The following is a 23,917-nucleotide window of genomic DNA, read 5'->3' as shown; positions in this document are numbered from 1 at the left end:
ACTTAACCTCAACCATAACATAACTTGGAGACCCATTGCTCTGTGCTATTTTTTTCGTTACAGAAGCATTCCATATACTTAGCTAACTCCCTTATTTCATGTAGTTGTTGAATTTCCTCAACCTCGCTAATGTATTTTTCCCCAATAAACAACCTAGGCACCGGCATGGGCTTCCCCAAAAGATCCTGCAATTCCTGCCGGAAAGGGAAATGCATGGAATTATCCTGTTCATCGACCGAAACCCTGAAACTTCGAAGAATCAATTTCACAGCGCAACAATCTTCAAATGTTTTCCTTATTCCCCTCAAGCTCGTGAAATACAAAACCACCTTATCTTCTCCAGCGGGGGGAGCCCTCAACTTAGCATTTTTGATAGGATTTTTTGGATATGGGGAGTCGTTTGGTCGTCCTCTCGTCTATTATCTGCTGCAAAGTATTCACCCTGGCCTAAATGCCACTAGATTGGAGCCTAAAAGATATTCCTGGGATATCCTTTTCGTCTTCTCCGCTCTTGCTTCCCGTGTTGCTCTAACAGACCTCTGAAACGGGCTCCATCGAATCTCTAGGGGAAATTTCATCCATGGCTTTCCTGAATGTAGAAATGAGATCCAGATCAAATAAGGTCACTCTTGCTACCCGTGTTGCCCTGACAAACCTCTGAAACGGGCTCCATCGAATCACTGGGGGGAATTTCATCCATGGCTTTCCTGAATGTAGAAATGAGATTCGGATCAAATAAGGTCAGAGATGAATCATCTGACGACGACTGCTGCATCCAAATGGTTTTCGTGATTGAATCTGCAGGAGTCGAGGGCAAATCCACCCTAGAGGAAGAAAAGCTGTTGAGAAATCCATTGCCATTGTCGAAATTTTTCTTCAAATTCGTGTTGGGTGTTTTTGAAGACGCCTGCGAATTTTTGTCTGTAGTTTTTACGGGAGGGGTAACCTTGTTCCATATAGAGAGAGCTAACAACTAACAACCCAAAAAACTTCAAGAACTCGAAGAAGATATAGTATATTGGGTAAGATTTATTGTTTTTAATTCCAGAAGAGAAACATCCTTTCTCACTCATGTCACAGTATTCACTCATACTTCTCTAAAGTTAAGAATTGTACTTATGAGTGGTCCAATGCATTTCATTGCCTTTGTTGGACAGGGAATGATAATTTTGTATTGGGAGAAACATATAAAGAGCACTGCTCATTGAATTTTTTTTCAAGCTTTTGTCTAGATTATTGAATGTATTAGAACTAACTTCAGAAGATGGAGGAACCAAAATACCTTTCTATAGTGGATTGCTTTTTACTATAAAGGAAATTTGATTTTCATCAACATTGAGTTCATTAGAGCTCTTTTGATACTCAGCAATGGATGTGTGGCATGTTATATTCCTTTTCGATGATTGGTTTGGTTTATTATTTGACATTTCCTCCATGTTATATTTGTCTTTTCCCATTGAAATATTTAACAAATCCCCATATCTATATTCTTCTTTAGTTCTTGTTGAATATGGTCATCGTGAGTTTCTTCTATCTTTATTTTTGTAGTTAGCGTTTTTGTATAGGGAGTGTGCTTATAAATATTGGTACACATTTAAGAATATTTCTATAATTCTAGTTGTTTACAACATTTAGAAAAAACGAATAGATATGTTGATATTTAGGTCATTGACATAATGCACACACTATATGGATAATGAATTTCCGCACTTCATGCCTTACGGAGTTTCCTTTGCAACATCTGGTGCAAATGCTAATACTTAGACCCGCTTCAAATGGATGCTAGAAATTGTCAACATAGCAGGGCCTTTCGTCCTACCCAGGTTGCTTGTTTGACCCTGCTTTTCCAGGAGAGCTCATCTCATAGTCAGACTACTCAACACTTTTATAGATTAGGAAAAATAATTTAAGATGCAAGACCAAAGGCACTGATATATTTTTTTAAAGTTTAAGTCGATGTGTGGCAAAGAAACCCACGCTTATTGAATGAGCAATTGGATTAGAACTAGAGTTTTAAAGAATAATTTATTAAAATAAAATAAACGATATATTAATATATTTTGTATTTAAGTGAAAAAATAAAAGAATAATTTATTAAAATAAAATAAATGATATATTAAGATGATGATGGTGGTGGTTAATGTCCACTGAGACCAAACTTAATAAACGATATATTTTGTATTTAAGCAAAAAAAATGAAAAGAATAATTTATTAAAATAAAATAAACTATATATTAGTATATTTTGTATTTAAGTGAAAAAATGAGAAGAATAATTTATTAAAATAAAACAAACGATTTATTAATATATTTTGTATTTAAGTGAAAAAAGGAAAAGTACTAGATCGAAATTGAATATTTAAAACTTAATTTATTCATTATAATTTTAAATTATTAATTTGACAAAATTAAATTTATGTTAATTTTAATTATATATATATATATATATATATATTCTGTATTTAAGTGAAAAAATGAAAAGAATAATTTATTAGAATAAAATAAAGGATTTATTAATATATTTTGTATTTAAGCGAAAAATGAAAAGTATTAGATGGTAATTGAATATTTAAAACTTAATTTATTCATTATAATTTTAAATTATTAATTTGATAAAATTAAATTTATGTTAATTTTAATTATATATATATATATATATATATATATATATATATATATATTAAAATATTAATATATTTTTATATATTAATATATTTTGTATTTAAGTGACAAAATGAAAAGAATAATTTATTAAAATAAAATAAACAATATATGGTGGTGGTGGTTAACGTCCACTAAGACCAAACTTAATAAACCATATATTTTGTATTTAAGTGAAAAAATGAAAAGAATAATTTATTAAAATAAAATAAACGATTTATTAATATATTTTGTATTTAAGTGAGAAATGAAAAGTATTAGATAAAAATTGAATATTTAAAACTTAATTTATTCATTATAATTTTAAATTATTAATTTTGATAAAATTAAATTTATGTTAATTTTAATTTTTAGTATATATATTAATATATTAATATATTTTTATATATTAATATATTTTGTATTTAAGTGAAAAAATGAAAAGAATAATTTATTAAAATAAAATAAACAATATATTAATATGATGATGATGATGGTGGTTAACGTCCATTGAGACCAAAGTTAATAAATGATATATTTTGTATTTAAGCAAAAAAATGAAAAGAATAATTTATGAAAATAAAATAAACGATATATTAATATACTTTGTATTTAAGTGAAAAAATGAAAAGAATAATTTATTAAAATAAAATAAACGATTTATTAATATATTTTGTATTTAAGTGAAAAATGAAAAGTATTAGATGGAAATTGAATATTTAAAACTTAATTTATTCATTATACTTTTAAATTATTAATTTGATAAAATTAAATTTATGTTAATTTTAATTTTGTTAAAGAGTAATAAGGATAAAATCATGTTTTTTTTAATAATGCAAGTCTTAACCAATGTTTTCATATTAAAATTTTTGATATTTGATTTATATTGATAATTTATAAATATAGAGTTAACATGAATTTATGTTGGTTATGTTTATATATATATATATATAAAAGAGGTTATGCTTGTTATGTGATGAGTAACATGCTTAACTTGTGGTTTGAGTCGCTACTATTTAAGGACATCGAAGCCTTCAAAATCACTTGGGATGATATTTGGACTAACCACATCAGCCTTTAGCATGTTTAGATTTTTCGCGACTGAGTTTGAAACCCAGTATGAGAGAGATGTGTAAGTATTTCAGTCTTCAATTTGTACTTGACATGTGTTCCTTTTAAATTAAAAAATAAAATATATTTAAATATATAAATGTCGGATATAATAACAAACAAAAATGAGCATACGTGTTTGGTTGGTATATATATATATATTTTGAAAAAAATATGTTTTTATAGTTAAAATATTTTTCATTTTATGCCCAAGTAAATTTTGATCTGTTTTATATATTTAAAAATACAACATGAACAATGAGAAATTACAAGTGCTTTCTCTCTCTCTCAATACACATATTCATAGTTAAAACATTTTAATTAGTCTCATCATTTTATGCCCAAGTAAATTTTAATCTATTTTATATATTTAAAAATGCAACATAAACAATGAAAAATTACAAGTGCCCTCTCTCTCTCAATACATATATTCAGTGGATCAAATCTCTCCAGGTGCAAATATTTTATTCAAATTGTGCACTCTAAAAGAAGATTCCACCTAAAGAGATTTTGATCCGTTTAGGCTCTTGCTAGATCCATCGTTAAGATGAATCTATACTAGTGACATTTTCACCACATAGTGCCTTAACCCTGCCACCTCTAGTCTACTTCCATGGCATGGTTATTGAAATACTTTACTCAACTTAGTTATTGAAATATTTTATTTACTCATATTGTACACATTAAATTATTGATTTATTATTAATATATCCTTAATTATGTCAACCCCTCATATTGATGTATGTGCATATTAGAATATTTGATTTATAAGTCACATTAAAAAATATTGTTATTAATATTTCTTAAATACCACATATCAACTCCATAATAAAAATTAAACAAATTACACCTCTCACACTCCATAATAAAAATTAAACAAATTACACCTCTCACACAATAGAAAAAATATATAATTTTTTTTTTAATTTTAATCATTTTTGTTAAATGCTACATATAATCTCACATTAGAAACTAAATAAATTACACCTCTTTCACCATTAAAGAAATAAAACTATAATTTTTTTTAAATTTCAATTAATTTATTTTCTCATATATATATATATATATAAACTTTCTTTTATATATATAGATATATATATTACAAATTAATTGAATCACATTATATTACATTTCTCTTTAATTGTAATATCAATATTATTGTTACATATAGTATGCTAAATTCATATTCATGGTTGAAGTAAATACACATTTACCTTAAATTAAAATTGTAATATCAATATTATTGCTACATGTAGTATGTTAAGCTCATATTCATGGTTGACTTAAATACACATCTACTTTAAATTAAAAATACAAAATACAGATAATTTTATTTTAATTATTTTGTAAGTGATAATTTTATTTTAATAATTTTATTTTTTTATATAAAATTAAAATGGAAAATATCAAAGATAAAAATTTTGTTTTTTTTTTCTTATTTATATTTTTTATTGATTAAATAAATATTAATTTATTAATTTTAAATGTAAAAAAAATTCTCATATTAAAATAATGATAACATTTTTCAATTTCAGTAAGTTTTTTTTTATTTTTTAGAGAGATAAAGAATTATGTTAAACATATAATAATATTCCAATAGAAATCATCTATTAATAATAATAATCTATAGTTGACGTTCGAACAAGTTCAATAAACCTTCGAAGAAGGGACAAGAAATAGTATTGTAATATGCACGTCACCCACACCATGGACCGTAATATTTCATTCAACACCGTTGATTGAAGACACGTGGTCGCGATGAGTGAAATGTTAGATATGGGGCATTTGTCCACTATTGCTGGGAATCGAATGCACCAGTGTTTCCGGCCACGCCCATCTTCAACGGAGACTTTTTTTTTTCTAAAGCTGAAAATTGTTTATTTGGTATTCCATGAAATTACGTTATGAGCTAGTGCATTTCATTAGTATTTATATCAAACTTGTGGCACTATGAAAGGTTTCTGGTTTTTTGTTTTTTTTTTTGTTTTTTAATTAAATTTAAAAACAAAATTTATACAAAAGGAAACAGAAACATTGTTGTTTATGAACATACTCAAATAATTGAGTGTAAATTAATTACGTATTAAATATCAAAATATTTCATTATATATTTCATAAAAATTAATTTAATTATAATTATATTTTAAATTAATATGTTGAGTATTAATTATAAAAAGGTTAGTATATAAATTAATTATAAAAAGAATTGATATCTAAATTAAATTATAAGAAAATGCCGAACCAGATTATTATGGAGATTTACTTTCAATTTATTATGGAGAGCTTTAATTTGTTAATCGACTTCATCATTGATGTTTCAATTGTGGAGAAATATTTCAATCCAAGGGAAACATGTGAGAAGAAAATATCATCATCGATTTAGATTGAAAGCATCATTACACAACCTCTTCCTTTAGCATGTTGAGATCGTTTCTTTAGTGAATATCCATCCTTTCTAGAGTCACATTGAAATGAGCTTAACTAATCAAGTTGGGGGAGAGAGGGTGTGACACATCCTCCCCTGTCATTGCCTAGCTGAATGGCTACCTAACCTCCCTTCGGATTTTCTTATCCTACGTCACCCCATATGGGAAAACCAAATCATGTTGTGTTAGTCTAGTACAATATTCCATTAATGTTGATGGAGTATGTTTGTCCCATGAGTGATTGAGAGAAGCAGATGAGAGGGTGTAACCTTCATTAGTTCGCATGTATGTAATCCTATTTCCTCTTCACCAAACATGAGAGGTGATGATGATAAAAATTTTGGGAGAAGATTTTCTATGTGCACCGAGTCATTTTCTAGATACCAACTATAAGAAACTTTGCCAATATCTAAGTGAGGATGAACTTTCTTGAGCATGGAGATGATAACTTAATATTCAAACTCTACTACCATTTTGCAACAAAAGGTCTTAATGGCTAACTCTAGACCATCTTCTAGAGGAAAATGTTTTGCTACATAATTACTATTAAATCTCATACCGTGACTGAAAAATGAATGATGGATCCTTGGTTAATCCTTATTACTTCCCCAAAGCTAACCAATCCTAGATTTTCTTTAGAAATTTCATCAAAATTAATTTTTATAAGTTCATGGGAAGAAAGATAATGGTGCTCTAAAGACAATGGCGAAGGTCAACGGAGTTTCAGTAGATGGCATAAAGAACTAGGAACTATGAAACATTGTAAGAGTATTCAAAATACCCAAGGATCAGAGTGCGAAGATAAACAATCCTTCTACAAGAGTTCACAAGATGAAGAATGAAGAGAAAACACTTTATTACTTTAGCAAATGAGTTGTACATGAACTATTTATAGTTACAATAGAAGCTTCAAGTAATAGCTAGAAGATAAGATCGTTGAATCAATATATAAGGATAAGATTTACAACACAAAATATAAGATCGTTGCATATGCTTACAAGTTTGAAGTTTCTATTATTGAAACTCTAACACCACCCTCCCCCCCCCTCCCCGTGCCCTCCCCATAAGAAAAATGTAAGGAGGAAAGTAAAGAAAAAAGAACACTATACAACTCTCCATACCTAGGTCATAGGGAAATGAAGCGATGAAAAAACCAACTCTAATGCACCCACTTAAGAAAAACATAGGGAGTAACTAAAGAAGAAAGAAAACAAAGAATCGGTCCCAACAAAAAGCCCTAATTAGGTACCCGTGTACAAACTCTCATAAGTCGAGAAAGTGAGAAAAACCCATAGGAAGAAACTACGCCCCAAAAGAGAGAAATATGCTCAAATTATCAGGAGGCTGAAATGGTAGGTCCCATAATGTTCCACTGAATGGAAAGAACATAGGCCTGCTCCAATCAAGAAGTATGAAATGTTGAAGTAACAAAAGTTTGAATATGAGAGCAATGAAATCTCAATGAGGTTGGTTGATCTCTGAAATAGGATTGTTGCGGAGGCGCAAGTGTTGCAAACACTGTCAACTTCTCTAAAAAACGCTTTAGAGAGAATATGTGATGGTAAAGGACCAGGACAAACGATTCAAACATAAGAAAAACCATGAACCAACAAATAAACAATGAGGCCCGTAAATATGGAAAACTCAGCTAAAATGTCATACAACAACACTCCTAAAATTGTCTGAACATTGTCACCATCACACTTATCAAACAATAAAAATGACAATTGTCAACAAAGTAACGATGACAATATATGTCAATACCTAACTGCCCCCCATAAAACACTACTACGAATGGACTGGGAATCAACAGTCTCTATTGCCAGCCAATTACCCCTCTTGAAACAAAATTAAGGGAACAGTGAAAACTGACAATGAGAAACTGATGCAAAACGCCGTTATAGTTATGCAAGCATTGGTTCAAATGATTCCATGGCCATCCATTGATCCATCTGCAAATAATATTAAAGGTCACCACTAGTCCACGATTCATTCTCTTATGTATCTTCTGAATAATCTAAATGCAGGAATACTATGTCATGAAGAATGTTGAGACTTAGGCAATTTCTTCTGATCTTGAGGGGGTTGACATGCTTCAATATTTTTTCTTCTAGACTCAAATCTAGATTCATCAACTTTGTCATACAGAATGACATTTATAGCCATGTCATCTATCTATTTATCAGAATGAGTAGGAGCATTTTCTTCCAACACCTCGGTTTGAATTTCTCCAACAACAAATGCCACCTCTAGATTCTCAACAGAGGTAGATGTAGATGATGCGGCAATAGTAGGATCACATCCAAGACCTTCTCTTCATGTCTGCATTGTAGGGTTAATATGAGCATCAATTCCCTATCCATTCTTCCCAAGTCCTCCTCCGGTGTATCACATTTTTCTTAGCAATCAAGACCCAATACTACTAGTATGTTTTCAAAATTTGGTGTGACAAAGGCATGTGATGTGTCATGATCATTAGCATCACGTTTCTGACATTCAACATCATTAGGTGTTTAAGAAGATGAGTCTGGTAGCTCAACATCAACAGTTTCCATTTCAGATTTCTGAAGATGACTAACATCTAATTCAAGTGGTTACTTGGACTCTTGCATCTTTTGAATAACCTGATCCTTCTCAATCAACTGTTGTGAAAATGCATCATAATATTGTTTCAAACATTGATATTGTTCCAACATTGTTTCTTTTAATCTGCATATCCTACTGATTATTATTTTCTTCGGGTTGATTCTTCAAATTTTCAACTTTTTAGAAAGAAAAAGATTCAAATTTATCCTCCAAGTCATCAAGGAGGTCAATCTTCTCTTGAAATTCATCTGTAAGCATTTGGAAATATTTTTCCATGGTTGAATTGAGATGGTAAACTTTCTTGATTTTCTTAGCTATTGAAGTTTGCAACCTATTCTTAAAATTTGCATTCTCTGCTTGTAATAGAGTTACGAATGATTGCAATTGAATGAGCTCTTTACGATGTTCATCTGCTGCCTTCTTCTCATGAAGCTCCTACAACCTTTTACCCATGTTGATATCACACAATTGGCAAATGTGTTTTCACTAACCACAAAACAAAATTGATGATAGACCACAAAAGATGCTTTACACTTCCAAAAATGTCACAAATTACACCAATCCAAATAGGTTTACATCACTACACAAAAAAGAAAGGTTTCATAAACAAAAACCAAATGTATCAACCAAACGAATATATGGCTATTCTCCGGTGGGCATAATTTTCATAGGAAAAAAATTATGAGCATTTTAAGAATTAATATCCCTTCTTTTAACTTTTTCCCAAAATCGCTTTTAATGATGAAAGCTCCCAAAATATTGTGCAAAAGTCGCACATGTTAGCCGACAAAAGGATAGATTGTTCGACAATGTGGTGCTTCTTCAATAAGTTCGAAGAATTTGGCTCAAATCCAGACTAAATTTATAAAACAAACCCTTCACGAAGGTTAAAATGGAAATATGTGCATGGCTCCTCTCTTACCCCCCTTGCCATTGAAAGAGGATGCGGGACCTAAGGAACCTCCTAATATAGTGTGGCGTTCTTTTGTAACTCATTATAGTTTAAAAAATATGTGCGCTCAAAAGACACTTAAGAAAAACTGCCATCTTTGCTCGATTTTATTTTGGAGCTCATGACTTAAATATTTAACCCTACAACCAGGCCAAATGAATGGGTCCAGTATAAAATGTCCCAAAGCCCAGATTCGAATCTCTGGATGGCTCCCAAACTGTGTAAAAGTCAAACCAAAGAAATATCATACAGTCTAGAGTGGATTAAAATAGTTTTGAGACCACATTATCTGATTCAATCTTTGTAGACCAATCGACTTGTAAGTAAATGGCCTCGGCGCTAGTAAACCTGGTGAGCGCCCTGCAACAACACAAAATTTCAAGATGAAACTTGACATCAGTCTGTGGAATGGAAGAAAAAAGACTTGCACCCCTGCAGACACGATCAGATCAGGGTTAGCTCTTTTTCGAGCACTGGGAGCTTGTATGTGTTAGAAAAAGTCAAGGTCTCATTGTATAGGCAACAATGTGAAGTGGGATCGATGGCCCACACGACATCATGGGTTCCGCAGATCTGAGAAACGACGACACATATTCAATGTTAATCGAGATGTAGCAGGCCTGATCAAACTTCGAGCTGATCTGAGCATACACGATCACATAGAAATCCCATAAAAGCAAGATCTGAAGTTACAAAAATGTGAAATTCCATTGATTCATAATTAGAACAACAAAATTCTGTTTAAGATCAACAAATATTTAAAAAGGAAGTGAGAAACCATCATCATTTTCACACAGATCTGTAGATTTGGAATAAGAAATTTCAAGATTTCACTAAAAACAAAACTCCATTCACATCATTAAAAAAATTACTAAACTGAAAAATAATTTAGCAGGGTAAGAATCGCCCGTTTTCATACCATGTAAGGGTATTAAAAGACCCAAAGATAAAACTGTAAATATAAACAATCTTCTACAAGAGATACAAGATGAATAACGAAGAGAAAACATTTCATTACTTTAGCAAATGAAGAGTACATGAATTTATTTATAGTTACAATAGAAACTTCTAAGGATAGCTAGAAAATAAGACCAGTGACTCAGTTAATAAGGATAAAACTAATAACACAACAGATAAGATTGCTACCTAAACTTACAAGTTTCAAGTTTCTATTATTGAAACTCTAACGAACTTAGCTAAAGAACGGTCTTTTTAATGGCAATAGTTGGCGAGTCCTGCTCTAGCCATGAATAAAACTAATAACACAACAGATAAGATTGCTACTAAACTTACAAGTTTCAAGTTTCTATTATTGAAACTCTAACGAACATAGCTAAAAAAAAAAATATGTCTTTTTAATGGCAATAGTTGGTGAGTCCTGCTCTAGCCATGAATGGATGAGAACAAATTCACAAACATTCAGCTTTATATTCTCGCAAATTGAATTAAGTGGTAGACTTTTATTGTGAAAAGTACAAAAAATTGGCTTCTTCGGAATTTCCCACAAGAGTGAGTCTAATGTTATTCCTATTTCTATTAGTTTAGCGAAGAAGAGAACCCTAAGTCCAAATAGTGTATCTTCTCCCAGATTTCCTCCTTCCCTCCTCCTCTCCCAGATTCCCTCCTTCCCTCCGCAATACAGAAGCACGCTGCTTCTTGCATATATTATCGTCTCCTACCAGCTTTAAATTTTCTGTAATCCTTAGAAATAGCGATCCACCCGTTTTCAATTTGGCAAATGAATATCTATCGGACTCGGTGTCTCGCTTTTCAACATCGAAATGAAGGAATCTCTGGGTGACCTCAGGATAATGGAACTCCAAAGAACAATTTATCTATTGGACCAGAGATAAGGTTTAGATGCACGAAAATGCCCATCGGTGTAGTTTCTCATATTTGAGTATTTTAAAGGCTATAATACTCATCTTTCTGTGTTGGAAAAAAGAATGTATTAATCTATAATACTCATATTTCATGATAATAAAAGAATCTTAACAGTTAAATAGAGTATAACGATGATGGCATTTTTTAATGGGATCGATGATTCTTTTATTCATTTTCTGTCTGTATAAGTCTCGATCACAGCATTTTACCATCAGAGAGGTGGTTTCAAATTGAATTTGATATCTATTAGTATTTTGTAATTAGATACATGGTTTTTTGGAATTGAATTTGATAAAAAAACAAGGCTACACATCATTGTTATCCTATGTTAAATTAGAAATTGCACCAATAGGTGTAAAGTAACCAGGATAGGAGGATTGGGGGTTGTCGAAGGAAAAAATTAAGCAAAATATAAAATATATATAAGAAAAAATGGCATCAAAGTTTGAGTTGTTATATATCTTCTAAAAAAATATAGCAGATGTTAAATTTAAAAAAAAAAATACAATAACATAAATGTCTCCTAACAATGGCAATGAGTTCATTTTTTTTAATAGTATGAAATAAATTCTAAACACGATAATTATGAGGTATCAACAAGTTAAATATATCTAGCATTTGGGAGAAATGACTTTTATCAGTAAATTGTTGTGAAGATGATAAAAAATGGGATTAATAAAATTGTTGTATCAATGAATGTTGTGAAAGTACCTGTTAATAGTTGTGTGATCGAAACAACTATTTTTAATGAAGTCAATTTTTTTTTTAATTTTTTAATTTATTTTTTTATTGGAAGTATGTTTTGATTAAATAATAAAAGATATGTTATAATTGCTTTCTCGAGGTTGAAGTTTTTGGATTAATTTGATAAAAAAAAAAAATTGGTTTTTATTTTTTAATATGAATTAATTATTTCTTATTATTATTTATTTATGTAAATATACTTTCATATAAAATTTAATTTCATAAATTAATATTTTTATTTTTCATATATTTTAAATATAGAATTAATTTTCTTAATAATTTAGAAGAATTAAAAAATACTAAATATTAAATCATTAGATATTTAAACATCAAATTTAAAATAACTCAAACATATATATATATATATACACACACTTTAATTAATGTTTTGTATCTTTCATTCTTTTTTATATTAAATAATTCAATTTTTTTCATTTTGATTAGAAAACACGGACACATCTCTTTTATGTATTTTAATTTATGTAAATGAAATTAGAAATAAGTAATTGTTATAAATTATAAATATAATAACTATTAAAAATCAAATATGACATTGTCCATCGGGCTTTGGATTGACGGTTAATGGGTGTATTGTTAAGGCACTCTTTGTGATAGGTCATTGGTTCAAATTCTTGTGGGTCTTTAGAAAAATTAGGGAATGAAAAATGTTCTTCCTTTTCCAACAAAAGAGAAACTGTTACACATACATAGTCATCTATGTTATTCCAAATCAAATCCATTTGGAAAATATCTTTCATCAACATGTGTACAATGGTCCTAAGTTTTCCTTGAAGGAGGAACTCGCTAAAGGAAATCAATATTTTAGATATTCATTTTATTCTATGTTATTCCAAATCAAATCCATTTGGAAAATATCTTTCATCAACATGTGTACAATGGTCCTAAGTTTTCCTTGAAGGAGGAACTCGCTAAAGGAAATCAATATTTTAGATATTCATTTTATTTTCTGGTGCAGAGAATAGGGGTATTGAACTTAGGCTAGCAAAAACTAAAGATGAGCAATTTGTATTCTCATAAAAAGGTTCTAGATAAAGAGAATGCTAATTATTTTTATGGTTATTGTTTGTTTCATAATTTACTTTATAAATCTATATGAAAAAGGTAACATATAGAAAAAAAAATCTAATATCTTTATTTAGTTTCTGTGAGGCATTTGGAATAAAGTGATAGTAAAATAAAATTTAAGAATTTGTCTTCCATATCCATCACATAAATATCTAATATTTTTATTTAGTTTTTGTGAGGAATTTGGAATAAAGATATAGTAAAATAAAATGTAAGCATTTGTCTTCCATATCCATCACATAAAGAGTAGATTGTCTATGTGCTTAGAACAAACTAATGTGGTTCATCATCAGAAATATTATTGGATGAATATGAACCACATTGGATGGTTCGAAACTCATCAATTTACTCTTTATATGATGGATCCATAAGAAAAATGCTTAAATAGTTCTACTCACAAAGGCCTCCATTAAGAGAATTTTTGATGTACAATAAATAGTTGAAACAAAATCTGGAATTTAAAGTTATGTATATTATTTAAATCTTCATGGTTTATTGAGGACTTTTGCCTTACCTAACTAGGTATAGGGCATCAGAACATCACATGTATAAAATTATCTGCTTCTCCTTACTTGTAATGAAGGTGAAAACACTTTTTCATGTACATTTATCCATATTCACATTTTTATTGTTAACTTGAATTAAAAGCATGAAGATTGTCTCTTAAAAGTGTTGTTGTTTTTTAGGTGATAATTGGATTAAGCTCATATCAATAAAATCTCAAATTTTGGACTATATACTACTAATATTTTTCCATATTCCTATTTTTATTATTAACTTGAATTAAAAGCATGAAGATTATCTTTTGAAAGTATTGTTGTTTTTTAGGTAATAATTGGATTAAGCCCATATTAATAAAATCTCAATTTTCTAAGCTAGATACTACTTGACTTTCATCCAATAATAAATGTACAACAGATGTACTGTAATGTCCCCATTTTAATTTCCTCCATTGTACAGAAAGGGACCAAGTTTATGTCATCAGGTGTTTTGATGGAGTTTTGAGGGGTTTTTATAGAATCTGATGGCATTCGCTTGGCATATTTCATCATCCGCAAGGTTTGCCTTTTGTCCTGTCGCATTCCGAGAACTTTCAAAAATTAGCATTATAATGGGGCCTATCTTAATTAATTCTACTCGAGGTGGCATTCCAGGAAGATTATTTGATTGAACACCTTAGTGTAATAACTTGTTGGAACTGGAATGAGAAGATCTACAGGACGAGATACTGAGAAGTGACTTGAGTGGCCGAAGAGGGTATGGTGGGTGATTTACCATTTTTCTTAATTAAAAATGACTTTAATTAATCATTTAATTAAGGATAAATAATTAGTTGGAGGAAATGGGCCAAAAGTGACTTAAGTGAGATAAAATAAAAATAAAAGGTCGCTTAAGATAAAATCAATGGAGGAGCTTCTAGAATAATAATAAAATAATAAAATAAGATGTTTCTAGAGGCTTGGAGGTCTGTCCATTAGATCTATAAAAGAGGAGGATGAGGTCATTTAGAGACATCTTGGATTTGACATTTATTCTTGTGTGAGAGGTTGAGAACTCAATTCTCTACTTCATTGGTAGTCTTAGGATGGAAACCCTCGGGAATGTTGTTGAGTGTTGGACAAAAGCCAAATTCTCTTTGAGGGGACTTCATCCAAGAGTTTCATAGAGCTTCAGGGATATTGGAGTGAGGATCATTCAGGTCCTCAATTAGTGCTTCATCGTCTTTCAGTTGATTCAATGGCAGTTGTTGTTGGAGGGAGAGCGCAGTTGTTGTGGAGTCTTATGGGATCAAGATCAACATAGCAACACAAAATTTTGGAGGTCCACTAAGCTATCATCTTTCCTATTGTGTCTTAGATATTTCCAGTTGTACTCTGCATGATATATTATAATAAATAAAGTTGAATCATCCCTTGTGCTGCATTTTCTGATGTTATTTGAGTTTATGGTTTTACCGTGCTTGTATCATTTCTCGGTCATTATTTACTGGTTCATTTTGTTATAATTTTTTGGGTTTTTGGCAAAAACAACGAAATGAAATTTTATCAAAAAATTTCTCAGAAAAATACTCTAAATTCCTTAAAAATGACATTACAGTGGTATCAGAGTTGTGCATCCTGCCAACTTGAAGATTTGTTGTAGATGAACTTCGAAGGAACTTTAAAGGTATATCATATTAATCAAAGTCACATACCAAATGTTTCGCAAATGAAGATTTTTGGTATTCTTTGGCCAAATTTTTAATTTATGGCCACTTATTTCCATATCCAAATATATTATATTCTTTATTGGGGGGCAAATTATTTTTAAATGGATTGAAGTTAGAAAATTGAAGCGCTCGATATTATTTGATAGTCGTATTGCATTGTTATATATGGAGGCAAAATCATATTTATGAGCCAAATGTCAGTGCCAAAAGGGATAGCGGAGTTGAATTATTTCAACCCTAAAATTTATTTGAATATGTTAGAGGTGGGCCAAGCACAGAGATAAAATTACTCAGCGCAAAACCTGTTATGAAGGAGCTGATTTACACTAGCGTTGAATTGTTGGACAAATTTGTGGTTTGGGAAAGCCAAATTTTAGAATAAAAACAAAGTCAAGATACCTTAAGGGTAAAGGGAATCGTATTACCTTGTTTGGTTGCTGAAAGAGCCATCGTTTTCTAGACGTCTTTCTGTTTTAGAGGACAAATTCACGATAAGATTCCTTCAGGAGATCTCTTTTTTTAATAGTTGAACGAACTACTACATTTCTGGGTTAAGTTGTTGCCATTAAGGGACACATATTTCTGTTATTTGTTGTTTATAGTAAAGGGTTGATTTTAGAGTCAATTGCTAGTTTTGTGGGACATATTGCATAGTTGGTGGTTACCAATAGTTATGAGAATGCCATGATTGCTACTCTGTGGGGACTGTGTTTACAATTTCCTCATTTCCTGTGTACGCAGAGCTTAGAGAGCAGTTTCCAAGAAAAGTAAGTAATCCGAAGGGAGAATTGAACCAGTTAAAGAGAAAGGACGATTGCGGTGCTTTATATGACTATTTGAAATGGTTCTGTTTGTTGGGCATACGAAATAATCAAACTATTTCCTTTCTCTGAGAGACTGAGTATTCATCCCTCTAGCTGAAAGCCACATTGCTTCTTCAAGAGAACAAGGGTTTAAAGTACTATTTTCTACAAACTTCTCTAGAATTCTTTGTTTGAATGATAATATGTTTCATATTTGGTTTGCTGTTAAAAACCTGACATTTAAAAGGTCAATCGAGATGTTCCTATCGCTGTGTAGAAGGGAATGGTTGAATAATTGAAATTCCAAGCATCATCCTTTGAAAGTGCATGAGTTCCTTGACGCCAGTGTGGTTGAGCACAAATCTGGGCATAGAGAAAAAATGTGGGCACTTCATAGTATGTGGAAAAGTTAACTTGCAAGCAGCTAAGGCGACACACCAGTTCTAGGTTCCAATACACAACACAGTTTTTGTATTTGTCTTACTGAAATTTTCATGCATTTTGGAGACAATATGAAATGTTTCTATCTCTGTGACTACGTTCAGTAAAGAGGAAATGCAAATCTATGTCCCTGTCTGGTTTATATTTTACAAATTGGTCATCTATGGGCTCGATTTCTTCTTATATGCTGCTCTGGAGCGCACATATAGCACTTGCCTTAGTTACTTTATTTATTTAAATAGAAGTACTTCGACATTCATAGTCACCACAATGATTTGACGGGATCCATAAGAGACAAATTACATAAAACTCGTAATTTATTGGGTGAAATTATTCATCTCTCATATTTTACATGGAGTGGCTAGCTACATCACTTGGAGGACCAACTTTTCCCTTATTTTTCAGAGTTAAGGCCCATTCTATATCACTATGCGTTTGAGACTTGTGGATGAGTCTGCTTCAAAAGAACAAATTTCCGATATAGCAGTTGTGCATATAAAGGAAGTTCTACAAAATATTTTCTACAAATTATTTGTGGAAATTTATCATTGAACTAGATCATTCAAAATCAATATAGTCATTATTTGGGAAGTTCCAACCTAGTATCACATACAAGTCTTGTAAATATATGAGTCTTGTAGGTGTTAGTGCTGAGTGGAAACAATAAGTGTTGCATGCTCCTATGTTGGATAAAATACATGAGTGAAATGTTATTGGTCAAAGAGTGTGTTGACTGAGTAGTCTAGGCCTTCTTTGTGTGTTTATTGTTGCCAGTGTCTTCCAATACGATGTTGGGCCGGGAGAGAACTCTGTGTTTTTTTTTTTTTAAATGTACGAGGTCGGGAGTGTGAGCTATTTTCATGAGGTGAGAAAGTCTATGTATGAGTCTTACGTATGCCATGATAACAATGAAATTTATTGCAGGGAGCATGCCTTGATTTACTGGTCAAGATTATTGTGTCAATGTATGCATAAGGAAATTGTCATCTCTGGATTCAAAGTATTTGGTTGTAAGTAAGGAGAATTTGTGAGCTAGAGTCATGTATAAAACAATTTGATGTACATGACTTCATTAGACTAAAATATGGATCGAACATTTATAAACGCCCTTAATAATCCAACAACATCAAACAACAGACCCTTCTCAAAGGGGGTCTATGCCATTCTTCAGAGAGAACAAACAATTTAGTATGTGCAGAAGGGGGAGGAAATATGTCAAAAAATATTTTCTCTTGGGACAAATTTGAAGCACATGAGGGTCACATGGAAAGTTCTCTTTAAACTTAATGAACTAGATGCCCTTAGTTCCAAAGTGAGTTAGTTAGAAGGGAATAAACTAATTTGGTCTCTAAAACCAATGATGCTTGCTGATATGATTTGGAATATTAGATTGCTATTCTAAGATCCGCTTCAGATTAAAAAAAAAATGCTTTCATTGTGCTTAAGGATTCATGAATTTTTGCAAGTGAAATGATGAGGGTTTTTTATTTTTATTTATTTATTTCTGATAAATTTAACATAAATAAGAGACTGAGCAATAGCATGAACATGTATAGAACATCATCAAAAACACATTACAATAGGAACATGATAAAGGAGTTCACACCTCCTAGGCTATGTCTCCTTGGCGCAGCTTCCAATGGCTTGGGCCTCTCTATTATGCTCAAAAGTGTAAAAATATGTCTTTACAATGCTCAAATGCTTCTAAAAACTGCTCCAATTAGTTTAGAATGTCCAAAAATGGCTATCTAGCCTCCTTTTGCCTCCAATTTAGTGGAAAACTGAAGAAGTTATAACCTCTCCTAGTTTTCCCACTATTTGCTCCACAAATTTCTCCACATCTGGCACAATCCTCCAAATTATCTCCAAAAAACGCTAACTGAGTGAAATTTTTTCTATGTGGCAGTCAATAATTTGTTGGCACCAACTGTGCCATCGCAAATCGAAATCGGCAAGAACTGGCGGGCTTATCGTTTGTGAACGCAACAGGGCGATGTGTGATTGCGATATGGCGGACCCGATAGAACTATTAACCAGAACCCATAAACTTATCGCATATGAGATCCTTTCACAATTCACAATTGGCAAAGTACTGACAATATTATATATGTGGGACTCCTTTTTTCGTGGTTTGTGATTACAATTATTGCATCGCACCCTGGCTTGTCCCAGGGCTGATTTTTAATGCTGACCCACCTACAACATGCAATTTATGAAATACAGGGGGCCAATGGCAAGGTTCCACTTGGTGCTTCCCCTTTCCCTGAAGAGCCCTACCACATCATCTTTTCTTGTCATCTATACAAGTCAAACCTGAACTTTGACTTTCTCTAACTTCTTCATACGAGCTCGTATTTGAGTGTCGTTCACACTGTTGGAATCAAAATGACGTGATCTTCAATTTGAAGCTAAATTTCTCAATATTCTAACACTTTAGGTTTGAGTCTAATTTTGAGCGCCTGATCACTCCTCCCTACTGGAAGCCTTTTGGACCCCAAAAGTATAACTTTTCCAATATTGATCCATTTATCACTCAGTTGGAACTTGTGATCTTGATGATGCATGTTGTGCCTTGCTTTTTACTTGCCTTGGCCCTTTTGAAGTTAATCTTTCACTGTTTGATGTACCATTTTGAGTCGTTCAATGGACTCTTTGGATTTGTCCATGTTATTATCAGTAGCAACATCCTTCCTACCAAGATGATACAATACATTATGATGAAAATGGCAATTAAATTTCTCTACTTGATTCCTTTGACTCAAGCTTGAATATACATCTTGAAAGTATGTATTTTGTTGAGCATAACTTTCATGTAAAATAACATGATGCTTAAGGAAAGTAGCTATACAAACTATAGGCCTAGAAAGTACATCAACGAACTTGTTGCTTATACCTTTCTTATACCTTTTGACTGAGTGGAATAGTAGAAGAAAACCCATCAAATGGAAGTGCCTTTGTCGATGCAACTTAAACACTTCACCATTGAAAATTTCTGAATGAATATAAATGGGCTTACCACATTGCATAAAAATTGTGCCCATGGCATGGTCTCATTCATCAACTTGAAACTTAAATGATTTTTTCAAGTTTAGACGTGAAAGTACTCGAGTTGTACTGATCTTTTGTTTTAAAGAATCAAATTTCTATTGTTGTTTGCCTCCACACTGGAATACCTTTTGCACAACTACCAATGAATGAAAATGAACTACAATAGAAGAAAAATTAACAAAATCTCTCCTCCAACATTGGGCTACTCCAAAAATGTCTCTTATCCAAATGACTATCTTGAGCATGGCTACGTAAATTGTGAGAAGAGAAAAGGCATCTATGACTTTACGAGGATGTATAATTATTTCACCCGTGTCTGCAGGAATGGAGTCAATACCACCACAGACTATTACGACATCAATATTCGAGAGGTCTAACTTCAACTCACGTTCTCCACATGCCACACAAACTACCAAAAAGCCTTTGGGAACTTGAACATGCTTGGAAGAACCAATTTTATGGCTCAAGTACATCAAATAAGCTTTATCCAACATATACTTTGACATATTTAGAAACAAATGTTCTTGACATATGACATCAAGTATTGTTTTTCATATATGACATGTTCATAATGAGATTTTCTAAAAATGAAAATGTCATCCAAGTCGACTATCATGTCTAGAAATGGCTTCAATACGTCTTGCTTCATATGCATGAAAGTAGTAGGAGCATGACAAAGACCAAAAATCATAACAAGCCATTCAGAAAAACCTTGCTTGGTTTTGAATGTCGTTGTCCATATATCTCCTTCGACAACTCTACTTTGATGAAAACCACTTCTTGAATCCCATTCAAGGAAATGCTTACCATTTTTCTTGGGTGCCAAAACAAGAGGTGCACCAAATGCTAAAGGAGATAGTCGGATGATCCTTTTGTTCAACAATCATTGGATTTGATTTTTATTTCTACACTTTCCCTTCTTGACATCTGAAGCATGTCAATGTTAGAAAAAAGATGCTTTTACTGCAATGGTGTTTCATGTTGGATTCTCCTCTTGGAAGGAAATCCTTTCACTTTTTGAAACACCTCATCATCATGGTTAGAAACATCAACCAAATCAATTTTCAAATTTGAATTACAACCATCGAACAATTCATAATCAATATCAACATTGGGTTTGATCATAAGAAGCACTAAATTCTTCCTGAATTCACTAGTCTTTTCATTTGCCCTGCATTAACTAATTAACGATTTAGTTTCTTGCGATGAGATCGCAAAATATACTCCACACCATCCTTGAAAAAGTGGTACTTTTTTTTCATGAAGATAGAATATTTCTTTTCTATCATAAAGGTAAGGACTATCCAAAATAATTAATAATATATCAAGCAGTACAACATCTAGTTCAACTTTGTCAATGAAGTTTGTTGTGATTGGAAACCAAAGAATACATTTTCTTGTAACCTATAAGTTTGTGTCCTTGCATACCCAACCCAATGGATATGGCTTGGGATCTAAAATAGTTTCAAGATTAATTTGTTTGACTAAGTTATCAGATATCAAATTAGCTTGAGACCCACTATCAAAAATTGTGTCGATTTTTGTATGTTTTGAGATTATTCTCACATGAAATAATTCAATCATTGTTTCTTCTTTTGGAGTGCTAGTGTGACAATTTCATTTACTAGTGTTAGAAATGGATTATTTTCTTTTTAAACCCTTGGCTGTGATTTTAGTGTCATCACTCGAATCGGATACCGAATCCTCTTGAATGACGACAACTGTCTTTTATTTTCTTTTGTTGTTGAATTTTTTTGGTTTCAATTTAGGATGAAGCTTCTAACAATGAGCTTCATTGTGTCCCTCTCTAGAACAATGTTTAAATATTATTCTCTCCTTCCTTTTTAATGGATGCATTTTTCTTTCACTCGAAACCCTTTTCTTTCTCTTTACCCTTAAATGGATTTTTACTACCTTCTTCAGGGGTATTTTTCCATCTTGCCTCAAGATGGGTGGCTTTCACACACACATCATCTAGGTTATTGGGATTAAACATTAATATAGTATGCCTAAGGTAACTATGTAAACTCATACGTACTTTAAAATGTGTCATGTGATTGTGAATCTACACCTAACATCGAAGACCTTTTTATGAATTCTTGGTTGTAATCTTGCACATTTTGACCTTTACGTTGTTTAAAGTTTTGCCAATTCATTATGGCTTTCTGCATATAAGCTAGAGGGTAAAATTGTCTTTAGATTGCAACAATGAAATCATTCCAAGAAATTAATATCTTACCATTTTTTTTAATCTCCTCTCGGGTCATTGATTCCCACCATACTAGTGTTGCACCCTCCATTCTCAAGGAAGCTAACTGAATCTTTATGTCATCCTCTTGAAGGTTTTGAATCCCGCAATAGATCTCCAACTAACGAATCAAATTATTGAACTTCTCCGCATTCACTTCACCATTATATATGGGCAACTCAAATTTAACATCAAGTTGTAAAAAAGGTGATTTACCAGTTCCTTTTGAAATATGATGATGAGTATGAGTAAGGGTTGTGTTAGTGGAAGAGAGTGAAGATGCTTGTGAAGAAGAAGATGAAGAAGATGGTGCAGAGGGTGGAGGTTTGTCTCCACTTCCATTACCTCCTTTTCGATTACCTCCTCCTGAAGAGCCTTCTCCTTTGGGAGGTTTGGAACTTTCATGTTGCAACCTAGTATTCCTCTCTTCATAGAGGACCTTCACCATCTTTGACATATCAAAGAAAGACTTTATGAAGGTCTTCTTATCTTTTGTCATGTTTGTAGGTTCTCCTTCACGAGACATGATATCTGGATTCTCAACTGCAAGTTGAGGTTGAACTGGTGTTGGAGATTGTGGCAACCTTGGTCTCCTTCCCCTTGACCCAACTTTAGTGCTTCCAACCAACTTTCCTTCACCTCTTTTGAGTTTTGACCTTGTAAGCATGACATAAACTTGCAAACAATTAAATCCTTATTTCACAAAGCAAGGCTAGTGCTCTGATACAAAAAATGATTTGATTTGGAATATTAGATTTATGTGCTAAGATCCTCCTCATATTAGAAACAAAATGCTTTCATTGTGCTTAAGGATTCATGAATTTTTGCAACTGAAATGATGATCTATATATTTATTTATTTATTTTAAGAGGAATTTAACATAAATAAGAGACTAAATAGTAGCATAAACATGAACATAACATCATCAAAAACAAACTACAACAGGAACACAATAAAGGAGTTCACCCCTCCTCGGCTACGTCTCCTTGGTCTAGCTTCCAATTGCTTGGGCCTCTTTATTAGGCTCAAAAGTGTAAAATTATGTGTTTACAATTCTCAAATGCTTCTGAAACCTACTCCAATTAGTTCAAAATGTACAAAAATGGTTATCTGGCCTCTTTTTGCATCCAATTCGGTGGAAAACTGAAGAAGTTATGACGTCTCTTAGTTTTCCTACTATTCGCTCCACAAATTGCTCCAAATCTAGCATGCTCCTACAAATTAGCTCCAAAAAGCCCTAACTGAGTGAAATTTTCACCATGTGGCGATCTATAATTTGTCGGCACCAATTGTCTCATCACAAAGCGGCAGGACAACGTGCGATTTCGATAAGGAAGACCCGACGAAACTATTAACTGGAACTCATAAACTTATCGCATTGAGGATCCTTTCGTAATTCGCAATGGGCAGAGTATTGATGGTATTATATATGGGTGACACTATTTTTTGTGTTGTGCGATTGCGACTTGTGATTGTGATTATTACATCACAACCCTTCCCTGCTCGGGGACCGGCCATCACATCGCAACTGCTGGGGTTGATTATTTAATTCCTTTCTTCATACCCTGTTGTGATGTGCGATTTCAATTATCGCATCACATGCTGGCTTATTCCATAGCTGATTTTTAACACCGACCCACCTGCGACATGCGATTTGTGAAATGTCGAGGCCAATGGCAACTTGCCACTTAGCGCATCCCCATTTGCTGAAGAGCCGTGCCACATCATCTTTTCTTGCCAT

General features: G+C 32.1%; 1 pseudogene; it reads right to left on the bottom strand.

The window, feature by feature from the left end:
* Positions 1 to 8: 8 nt before the first annotated feature.
* On the bottom strand, positions 9 to 23,917 carry LOC149155982 (uncharacterized; annotated as a pseudogene).

This window comes from Pinus tabuliformis, chromosome 9 (genome assembly GCF_031772625.1).
Source record: "Pinus tabuliformis cultivar Carrire ecotype Pingquan chromosome 9, CPIR1, whole genome shotgun sequence".
Lineage (NCBI taxonomy): Eukaryota > Viridiplantae > Streptophyta > Pinopsida > Pinales > Pinaceae > Pinus > Pinus tabuliformis.
Note: the sequence above shows the minus strand (reverse complement) of the source record. Positions and strands in the feature narration are given on the sequence as shown.